The sequence below is a fragment of the Geospiza fortis genome, unplaced genomic scaffold (assembly GCF_000277835.1).
Source record: "Geospiza fortis unplaced genomic scaffold, GeoFor_1.0 scaffold415, whole genome shotgun sequence".
Lineage (NCBI taxonomy): Eukaryota > Metazoa > Chordata > Aves > Passeriformes > Thraupidae > Geospiza > Geospiza fortis.
The window spans coordinates 19484-31061 of NW_005054672.1; positions in this window are offsets into that span (position 1 = coordinate 19484).

Genomic DNA, 11578 nt, shown 5'->3' on the forward strand with positions numbered 1-11578 from the left:
CCCCGACCAGCGCCCGGGGGCGGCGGGCCGTGCCCGGGGGCGCGATCGCTGCACACGGGCGCCCCCTGCTGGCAACGGCGGGGACAGGCACGGGGCGGAGCGCGGCGGGGACGGGAAGGGGAACGGGAACGGGGACGGGAACGGGAACGGGGACAGGGACGGGGACGGGGATGGGAATGGGGATGGGGATAGGGACAGGAACTGGAACGGGAGCGGGAACAGGAAGGGGAACGGGGACGGGAACGGGAACGGAGACGGGGACGGGGATGGGGACAGGAACGGGGATAGGGACAGGGAGGGGCAGTTCTGGGGTGCTCAGGGGGGTACCAATGTGTGCAGGGCTGTGCGGGGGGGTACTGGAGTGTACACAGGTGCCCCGTGGGCAGCCGGTCCCTGCCTGCTCCTGCCCGAGCTGCCCCCGCGCCTCAGCCGTGCCCCCTCAGCCCCCGGTGCCGGTGCCGCAGAGCCGGGGCGGGTGCTGAGCCAGCACCGGAGTCCGGCCGGGCAGAGCCGGGCGGAGCGGGGAGGAGAAGAGCATGAGCAGGTGTGTGAGGTGTGTGAGGTGTGTAAGGTGAGCACAGTCGTGTGTTCGCCTGGCACGCACAGTTCTGACGCGGCCCCGAGGCTGCTCCGCACACACGGGCTGCGGGGAGAGCCCCTCTGGCACCGGGCACCGCCGGGGAACCCGGGCCTTGGCAGTGCAGACCCTGCTCTGCCCCAGCCCCGTGCCTGTGACCGACCCCAGGAGCACAGCGCAGGGGTGAGAGCCCAGCCTGAGGGAGCAGTGCAGGGCTCCCTCCCGAGTGATTCCCCTGGGGACGCCCCCAGCAGGCTCACCCCGAGCCCCTGACCCTGAGATGCCACTGAGCACTGCTCCAGCTCCATCTGCAGCTCCTGCTCCCGTGGCACAGGCTCCCCTGAGATGGGTCAGACCCTGTCAGTCCTGTACAATAGCCCTGAGTTTTGATAGCCCCATAAACTATTCCCCCTTCAGAATCCACTGGCCTACAGGTGCCAGGAACATGTGCTCTGGCCCAGTGACCATGTCCCAGGGATGATGCCAGTGGAATTGGTCAGGGTGAGGGACATGCCGAGGAGGCACAGAACAGACCAGCAGTGCCCTGCATGCTCAGACCCCTCACAGAGCCGGGGGGGCACCTTTGTCCTGGGACTGGATGCTGCTGGGATGAAGGCCAGGCTGTGTCTCATGGGGGAGAGCGGTGTCTGGCCATTCAGTCACCCCATGGCATGTCCAGGCTGGAGAACACGGGGTCCCACACCTGCATGAGCCCCCACCCAGCGCCTCGCTGGTCCCTGTGAGTCACGGGATGCATTCCTGGGGCAGGAGGGGACATGTGAGCTGCAGGGACAGGCCAGCTGCGTCATCCCCTCGCTCCCACGCCCGGGGCCGGGGCGGCCCAGCTCCAAGCTGAAACTTGTCTGACAGTAATTACAGGGGAGATGAGGACTTCAGAGGATTTACATTCCTGTTGGGCCACACCTGGGAAAGAACTTTCACCATCAGCCAGTTCCTGAGAAATGACTTTCTGCCTGCGTGGCCCAGCCACAGCCCTGCCCAGGGAGCCCAGTGGGACTGGGGGGCTCTTGCCAGCCCCATTTTGGCTCTGTCTCTCTGCAGAGAGCCCCAAACCATCTCCTGCTGTCCTCAGAGCTCCCTGGGAGCTTCTGTCCCAGCGTGGGGTCGGTGCAGCTCAGTGCCCAGCATGGCTGGGGTCTGACCACCCTTCCCTTGGGATCAGAGTGGATGGTTGTGGTGACTGGAAGCTGGAGATGAGGGGATTTCACCAGTGTCCCCAAGAGACTGGAGCCACATGGGTGGCCAGTCAGGCCCTTCAATTGGTGCCTTGTCACCCTTCACCTTTGCTTTGGCTAAGGACAGCTCCCAGTGACTGCCTGGGAGCCAGGGCTTTGACCCAGGGCATTGTGAGGAACTGGAGGACTCAGGGGACACAGGAGACTCTCTGAGTGAGGGGCCATATCTGCTCAGGGCGTTTCTGTCACCCCCAGCCGACACACAGCCTTCCCAAATGTCAGATAAGGCTGGACCCCGAGAGCCCCTTGGACATATTCTGCTCATCCCAGATGCTTAACCAGCTGGGAAAGTCCTGAGATCCCCCATTCCTGAGCCTCTCCCTGCTGCCCATGAACATGGAGAGACACAGGCAGCCAGTTCCTGAACCAGCTTTGCCAGAGCCTCCTCCTCCTCCAGCCACTGCTGTTTCCCACCCTGTGCTGGTGCCCCCTGTGGGATCCCTGGGGGGCTGGAACTGCTCTCCTGGCCCTGGCCCAGCTGTGCTGCAGCAGCTGTGGCAGGGACACGGGTGAGCCCAGCCAGGCCAGTGTGGCACAGGGCACAGCGTGGCACTGCCATGCTTCAGTCCTGGGCCTGGCAGTCCCATGGCCAGGGCTGCCCCACATTCCCACCGTGGGTCCCTGCCTGTGTCCCCTCCCCGTGTCCCTTGCACTGCTGACAGGGCACTGCCACACCAGCCCTGCGAGGCTTCACAGCATTGTCTTTGCAGGGTCCCGGGGCTCTCAGCTGCAGCCCAGCAAGGCAAGAGGGGCCATGTCAGCCTCCAGCACATCCCAGGAGCTGCTGGGAACTGGCGGCGTCAGCACCGCACCGAGTCCAAAAAGTGTTTTGCAAGCAGAAGGGCGCGGGTGGTTTCCTTATTTGGCACACCTGGCTGGGGCACACCTGGCTGGGCACACCTGGCTGCGGGCACCGCCTGGCAGCGCCAGCGAGGGCGGCGGCGCTGACGCGGGGATGGGAGCGCGGGCAGGACCCGCCTCGCTAATCGCAGCCCGGCGCTGGGCGGGGGGACAAGCCGCGGCAGGGAGGCGCTGTGCTGGGTTTGTTTCCAGCGAGGCTGGCTGGCTCAGGGAGAGCCCCTGGGCAGGGGAGGCTGTGCTGGGGACTTTATTCCTGCTCCTGGTTCAGGAGTGAAGGAAAAAAGAGAAATGCAACCAGAGTTTGCGCTGGAGCAGGGGGACAGCTGGGGAGCCAGGCAGTGCCCACTTGTGATCTCAACCCTACAGGGTTTGAGCACCTGGCCCAGCCTGGTGAGAGCCTGCTGTAGGGTCGGGAGGTTCAGGGCCAATTTTAGCCACACAGCTTCAGGGCCAATATTAGCCTTGGCACCCCAATCCTGGCCTTCCCTGGGCCCCCAAAATCCACTTGATCTGCCAGCCCTTCCTGCCCCACGCCAGTCCAGCCTGTGGCTCTGCCTCTGGCCGGTGCAGGGCTGAGCCTGCGGCACAAGCACAGCAGAACCTGGAGCAGGCTGCAAGGCTCCATCTTGACCTGGTTTTCCCAGGAAGCTCCGTGCCAGGGGGTGAGTGCAGTGGCCACAAACACAGCAGCTGAGCAGTGCTGTTGCATGGAAATGCCTCTGCCTGGGAGTCCCTGCCATCTCATAACCAAAAAAAGGGGGCTGTCACCAAGTGGTTTTACAGCTGCAGCCCCAAGGCAGTGCCTGCTGTGGTTTCCCTGTCCCCCTGCCAGGCCGGTTACAGAGATAAGGTGACCAGGCAGCTCTGGGATAAACTCACTGCTCCTGCACCTTCGGGGTGCCAGGGGAGCCCCAGGAGTGTGCACGGGCACAGGGGGCAGGCAGAGCATGGCAGCAAACAGAGCTGCATCTGCTGAGCACCCCAGGGGCTGATGTCCCCTCGAGTGTCCCCTGCCACTGCAACCTGTGCCATTCCCGGGCCAGCCTGTCCCAGTGCCAGGCTGAACTTTGGCATTGAGGCCGCTGGGACCCCAGAGTGTGGCCATCCCACCCTCTGCTCCCAGCTCCGCCCCGCCTGGCAAGGGAGTGCCACGGCCGGGTGTTTTGTAAGAGGCAAATCCCTGCGGTGCCAGCATCGTGCCGGGACGGGCAGCAGGGCTGGGCTGGGGCTGGCAGCGAGGCAAGGAGCGCTGTGTTTGGGCCTCGGGGGGTTGGTGTGGGCGGGGATGGGATGAGTGTGCCTGGCCCCGGGGCAGGGAAGGGGCCGGGCTGCGGCGGGAGCTGCGTGGGGATGGGATGTGCTCACACCCCGCACAGGTTTTGCCTCGTAAGTGAAATACGAACCGGAGCGAGGCAGGTGCTGACCAAGGCGTTTGGCCTGACCTGCCCCTCTCTCTGCTCGAGTCAGCAGAGTGGGGCCAGCTCTGCCCTGTGCTCATCGTTCCTGCTGCTGTTACCCCAAAAACCTCCTGGCCAGAGCTGGGTTCAGCCTGGTGTCCATCCCCTGTCCCACCAGGGCAGGATCAAACGCCTCAGCTGCTTGGCAGCCAGGCTGGTTCTTCCCTTGAAGGGCACAGGGGCAGTGAACAGTGCCAGGGAGGGCAGGGGCTGCTCCTCTCATGGCCTCACAGCCCCCAGGCACGCAGAGCTGCTCACAAAGGTTTGTCCCCTCTGCCCTGTGCCAGCACAGGGGACTCTGCTGGGATCCCCACTCTGCCAGGCAGTGTTGGCAGCACAGGGTGGGTGTCAGGGCACCTGGGAGGAGGGTGTCCCAGTGCTTCCCAGTGCAGGCAGGTTGTTCCCATTGCTGGGCACCCACCATGGCAGGAAAGGGCCCAGTGCACCCATCCTGTGTCCAAGGACATTGCCAGTGCTGGTGCTGATGATGATCTGGCACACACCAGGAGCCCAGCTCAGGAGGGCCCTGCCTGGCACACAAGATTCCAGCAAAGGTTCGTCCCAGGGTCTCTCCATGCCCCAAATTCTCTCCCTGGCATGGAGCAGAGAACTCCCTCCAGATTGGAGGGGACCTGCCTGGCTCAGGCAGAGGGGAAGGGCAAGAGGAAAGCAAGGGGCAGCAGGGCAGGATAGCTGCATTGCCCTGCCCAGATGGATCATGGAATCATGGAATCCCAGAGGGGTTTTGGTTGGAAGGGAAGCTCATCCACTTCCACCCCTTGCCATGGGCAGGGACACCTTCCACTAGGTGAGGTTGCTCTAAGGCCCATTCAACCTGGCCTTGAACACTTCCAGGGACGGGGCATTGAGGATGGGTGGAGCAGGGCTGGAGCTGTGCAGGGCAGCACTGGGAGATCAGTTCTGTCTCCCCTGGACCCCGTGTCCCAGTCTGCTCCTCGGCTATGCTGGCCAGTGAGGGAGCTGTGGGAGCTGAGCCTGGTACCTCTGCCCCTTTCTGTGTCCCATGGCCCAGGTGTGACAAACTGCAGCAAAGAAGGAGGTGCCTGGCATGTGCAAACAGGCTGTGTGGGGCTGCAGTGCAGGGATGATCCCTGCTCCCAGCACAGCCCCGTGCCAAGGCTCTGAGTCAGCCCTGACTGTGCCTGGTGCCCACAGCTCCTGAATCCAGCAGGAGAGGGAATGAAAATCCTGTCATGGCTGTGCCTGTCCCTCTCCCAGCTGCTCAAGCTGCCCTCAGTGCATGGTCTGGGCTCTTCCACTGCAGAAAACCCTCTGGACCTGCTGCCTGTCATGAGGCAGGGGCCAGTGCTCCCAGTGGTTCTGAGGGTGTCTGATGGAGAGCAGAGCTGCTGCCCTGAGCTGCTCTCACCCTCCCTGTTCCCATTTCAGGTTTGCTCCAGGCTGATGCCAAGGCCCCAGCTTTTGGATCCCAGTGACCCCCACAAGGTGGATGTTTATTTGATATATTCCTGGGATGTCTGCACAGGGCATCGACCCTGGCCAGGGGAATCCCCATGGGTGGAGGAGAGAGCCCATGGGAATGACCCAGGAACTGGCCAGGGCTGCAGCAGGAGAAACCTGTGGTGGTGTTCACAGGGGTCTTAGGATGAGGGAAGAGATGAGGATCTGACTCCATGTTTCAGAAAGCTTGATTTATTATTTTATTATATATATTATATTAAAACTATACTAAAAGAATAGAAGAAAGGATTTCATCAGAAGGCTAGCTAAGAATAGAAAAAGAAGGAATGATAACAAAGGCTTGTGTCTGAGACAGAGTCCGAGCCAGCTGACTGTGATTGGCCATTAATTAGAAACAACCACATGAGACCAATCACAGATGCACCTGTTGCATTCCACAGTAACAGAAAATCATTGTTTACATTTTGTTCCTGAGGCCTCTCAGGTTCTCAGGAGAAAAAAATCCTAAGGAAAGGATTTTTCAGAAAACGTGTCTGTGACAGAAAACCACGGCACCTCCAAGATCCTGGAGAAGCTCCCTGAGAGAATTCCCCAGCACTGGCCTGGAGGGACAGAGCTGAGCCGGGTCCCTGCCCGCTCACCTGCCCCAGGTGTGCTCCTGCTCACCCGCACCAGCAGCACGGGAGGCTCAGCCTGTGCTTGGAGCTCTCCTGGCACCTCGCGGAGAGCAGCGGTGTCACAGCGGGGACGGACGGGGCGCTGCCAGGGCAAGCGGGAGCTGAGCAGGGCGAGGGAGGGTGAATAAATTCCCTTAAACGCCGTGGTTGTAACACACCCGGGGCCACCTCGGCGCCGGGATTGGCATGACAGGAATCAGGATGTGCCCACGGCCGGCCCTTGCTGCCCCTCTGGATGTGTCACACCGCATCCAGCGCCCCCATCCCCAGCATCCCGCAGGTCCCGGCTGTGGGTGGGAACAGCCAGCTCAACACCCCGGGGTCTGCAAATCTGGGCTGGGAATGCCAGGAGTAGCTGTGTAAAGAAAGGGAGTGTAGGACTTGATCAGGGAATCCCTGCAGTGCCTCTGGCTCCGTGACAGCCGGGCTCACCCTGCTGCTCTTTCCAGGAGCAGCTTAATCACCAGGGCTGACGCTGCCCGCACTGATTAATGGGATCAAATACCCGTCAAGCATCCAGCTCATCCCGAATGCCCGTCCTGCAGTCACACAGAGGCTGCAGGAAGGATGTTGGAGGAGAAAAGCTGGTTTCTAGGAATGTCCCAACCCGGAGGGCATTGCTGAGCTGCGGGAGAAGCAGTAAAGCCCAATGCCAGCACGATTCCTTCCATCCTGCTGCACTCCCCAGCTGGGCTGGGGGTGGCACCAAGACCCCCCACCTCAAAGCACAGGGTGAAAAGCTCCTGCAGGACCCACCAGGGAGAGATTCCGGCTGTAAGCACAGGCTGTCACCCACCAAGAGCCTCAGGAGCCCCAGGGCTGCTGCTGCAGGACCCCCACACAGCCTTGAGCTGCATCTCCCTGGGCCTGCACACACACAGGGCTGCCAGGGAGCCTGAGATCCCCGGGACTGGCAGGACCCTGCCTACAGGAATGTGCCCCTTGTTGATGGAGTGACAAAATTACCCTTTGTCCCCTTAAAAAGGAAATAAGCCCAGAAGTTTCTCTCCTCAGTTAGGTGAAAAGGCATTTCACAGGACTTGGGGGACTTCACCTCAAACTTAAGGATAGCAAATTGGACAGGAGCCAAAAACTCCTGCCTGAGCAATTTAGTAGAAGAGAAGAAAGAAACTAATGGCTTTTGTGAGGTGTTTTACCAGGGGCAGGAGGGCCTCTTGCACCTAGATCGGTTTTTATCTGTAAAGAGTTTTGTTATTTTGCCTTTTATTAACACCTTTTTGTTTCCAACACTACCACAGAAGCCACCGTGCTGATTTTATGCCCCTTCTAAGGTAGCTGAGCTATCTTGGATGTGAAATAAATCTCCAGGAGCTTATGAGACCTGGCTCGAAGAGACCCATATTTCACCTGCCCTCAGCACCAGGACGTTTCCCTGCTGCCAAGGAGCACAATGGTCCCCAGGAGCACCCCCAGATGCCTTCAGTGAGCAGTGACAGCACAGTGTCACGGGACATGGGTGACACAGGACACAGGTGTTACAGCACACAGGTGTTACAGGACACAGGTGGCTCTGGCCTTGCTCTGCTCCTCCTGCTGCCCCTGAGCAGCCTCTGGCAGCTCCCCCGGCCCCGGCCCCAGCACCGGGGTTGGGGTGCCTGGGAGGACGGGCTGGGCTGTCTGCCAGTGCCGGGTACCAGGAGAAGGCAGCAGCTCGGAGCTCCTGGAGAGCTGCTCCTGCAGGAGGACCGGCATTGCCACCTCGTGGGGAGCCGGGAGCAGCACCAGGTCGGGAGCAGCACGGAAAGACGGGCAGGAGGGTGCTGGGGCTCAGCCCAAGGCACTCACGACTGCAGGTGCCAGTTCTGAATCCTGCTCACAGCAAAAATCAGATGTTAACACTTCCCTGACCTCAGCAGTGGTGGGTCTGGCACACACTCGTCTCTTCTGGCGTTCACCAAAGGCTCTGGGGGCCCAGTGGTGAGGACACAGCCAGGATGTGTCGTGTGGATGTGCAGATCAGAAGTGACACTGCTAAATCGACTCTCTGGGGTACCCTGGCTCAGCAGCAGGGCCAGTCTGCCCAGAGCTGACCTCAGACTGATGGCTCTGCTCGAGTGTTTGGTGCTGAAAATGAAGAGCAGCCCATGGACTTGGAAATGCCTCCAGCAGAAAGATGGAGTGCAAACCTCTAATTGCTTCTCCTGTCTGGCTACTCCACCGTGTGGCTGCTGGAGACAGCTCCTTCTCTGGGAGAGGAGGAAAATCTGATCAGAAAAAGAGGAGAGAGAAGAACCATCTGCTTGTTCATGGCAGTCATGGAGCAAATTCATATTCTCGGGAAAATTTCAGCCAGTTCTCCAGCTGATCTGTCACAAACAGAAGAGACAGATGCTTCAGGAACACCAGGGAGACACAAATACAGCAACTCAAACAATTCCCTCTGCCCGGTGCAAGAGAAATCATTTGCTTTATCTCAAATAAACCCCCAAGGATGATGCAACACCCGACCCACGTGTGCCAGAGCTGCAGATGGCAGCACAGCCAGCTGCCAATAACCTGTCAAACGCACAGGGATGGCTCCAGAGCAGGGCAGGAGCACCCACACAGGGAGCTGGGGCTGCAGGGGATCCAGAGGGAGCTCCAGACACAGATCCTCAGCCCAGCGTGCCCAGGCCTCCCCAGGGTGATGCTCCTGCTCCATGAGCAGCTCTGACCCACTCCCAGAGGAGAACTCAGGCTCTGGCTGGATTTTTGCCTTTTGACCCCATTAATTGTCAGAGATTTGCTGTTTGTATCTGGAGTCTCAGGGGGTATTTTTAGTGCCTGGATTTAGGATGTGATGTTCCTGTGGCAGCAGCCCCCGTGCTGGCTGAGCCATGGCAGGGACACACGCTCCAGTTTGGGGTTTATCCACTGGGAAAGCCATGGAAGGGATGTGTTTAGCAGCTCATTCCCAACTCTGTGAGCCAGGCTGCAGGCCCTGAAATCAGGAGTCAGGAACAGGATTAAAGCCATGGAAGGGATGTGTTTAGCAGCTCATTCCCAACTCTGTGAGCCAGGCTGCAGGCCCTGAAATCAGGAGTCAGGAACAGGATTAAAGCCATGGAAGGGCTGTGGCTTTAATCAGGAGTCAGGAGCAGGATTAAAGCTGAGATCAGCAGCTCCCCCTGGCCCTGGTTTGGGCCCCTTTGGGCTCACTGCCCTCCTGACTCCCAAGAACACAGGGAGTGCCCCTTCCCAGCACCATGACTGGGATGTGACTGGGTTTACTGGGATGTGCTGACCCAGCCCGGCCTTTGGGAGCCCCCAGGAGCCAGGGTGGGATGGGTCAGTGCTCAGGACAGGCAGCAAAAGGAGCTGAGCTCACCCTGCCCAGGCTGAGCTTTGCCAAGGCCTGCCAGGCTGAGCTGGGCTGCACAAAGTGCCAGGGGATTGATTTCATTCATTTAAACAGAAAAACTTTCCTTTCCTGTCGGATTCTGGCCTGCTCCAGAGCTGGGTGAGCATCTCCCTGACCCTGCTCTCTGTCAGCACCTCCCTGTGTGCTGCAGGGGACAGCTGGTGACAAACCCCACGGCCAAATCCATGTGGGTTTTTCTGGGTCTGCACTGAAGGCACTTGAGATGATAGTTCATGTTCACCCTCAAGTATTTATTATCTCTTATCAGTAAAACAGTCTCACTGCTGTGAATTCAGCAGCTTTTCATTAGAAGGCACAAAATGGCCAACAATTTCTTATGTCTTTTAAAGCTAAACTATCCAATTAAGAACTGACACCTAGATTATTTTCACTTTTAACCCAATAACTGATCCCAGTGTGGACTTTTCTGCCCAATTACAAAATGCCATGGGTTTCCACAAAACCACAGGTGAGCTCCTCTTGTTCTTGTTCTTCTTGTTCTTGTTCTTCTCCTTCTCCTTCTTCTTCTCCTTCTCCTACTTCTCCTACTTCTCCTTCTCCTTCTTCTCCTTCTTCTGACCCAAAATCAGAGCTCAGGGTGGTGACCAAGCTGTGCCAGGCTCAGCAAGGCCAAGCCACACCAGGGCACGGGATCGCTGCGTGAAAAACGCCCATCACTTGTTTTTGTCAGTGCTCCCTGGGGTTCAGGGCACCCCAGACAGAGAAATATTCCCTGGGTTTCCACAAAACCACAGGTGAGCTCCTCTTGTTCTTGTTCTTGTTCTTGTTCTTGTTCTTGTTCTTGTTCTTGTTCTTGTTCTTGTTCTTGTTCTTGTTCTTGTTCTTGTTCTTGTTCTTGTTCTTGTTCTTGTTCTTGTTCTTGTTCTTGTTCTTGTTCTTGTTCTTGTTCTTGTTCTTGTTCTTGTTCTTGTTCTTGTTCTTCTCCTTCTCCTTCTCCTCCTCCTTCTCCTTCTTCTGACCCAAAACCGGAGCTCAGGGTGGTGACCAAGCTGTGCCAGGCTCAGCAAGGCCAAGCCACACCAGGGCACGGGATCGCTGCGTGAAAAACGCCCATCACTTGTTTTTAGAATTTTTCAAGTTTAATAGTAATAAAATGGTTATAAAAATAGTAATAAAAATTTGGACAATTAGGATTTAGGACAATATGAGACAATAGAAACAAAGAGTTATGGACAGTCTGGGTACCTTTTCTGGGCAAAATAAGCCCGAAAAAGGACCCACGTTAACAGAGGATGAACCCTTTAAAAAACCAGCCTGTTGCATATTCATACACCTCATACATGAGGCATAAATCCCATTCAAACACAGGATTCTGTCTGGTCAGTGTCAACTTCTTCCTCTGAATCCTAAAGGTGTCTTCAGGGCTGAGCGAGGTGAGAAGAACTCGATAAGAGAGCAATAAATTCTTTTTCTCTGAAAGATTCAGGTGTCCTGTGGCTGCTATGTCGCTGTGAGTCCTCTCTTAAAAAATGTATCTTATACAGCATAGTTTCTATTTTAACATTTTATAACCTAAAACTGTATTTAACACACTATTGTGTTAAATTTAAGGAAGTTAATACAGCATAACTTTTTAACATAACACATCTAATATTAATTTAAGTATTTGCCAAAAGCAAATCATAAAGTATGCATTTTTCACACGGGGAAGTTCGGGGGTCCCAGAGGGGTTTTGGGGGACATAACAGAGGTGTTTTGCGGAGGGTTGGAGATTCCCAATAAAACCTGCGAGGGCTGGAGGGGATTTGGGGCCCCCAGAGGGTTTCGGGCCGCACCGCGTCCTTTGGAGGGGAGGCCCGAGGGGACCTGGAGGTGTTTGAGCGCTCCCGGGGAGTGTTCTGTGGTTCGTGGGGCTATTTTGAGGGTCTCGGGGAGGATTTCGGGGGTCTCGGGAGGATTTTGGGGCTCGCGGGGGTCTCGGAGCA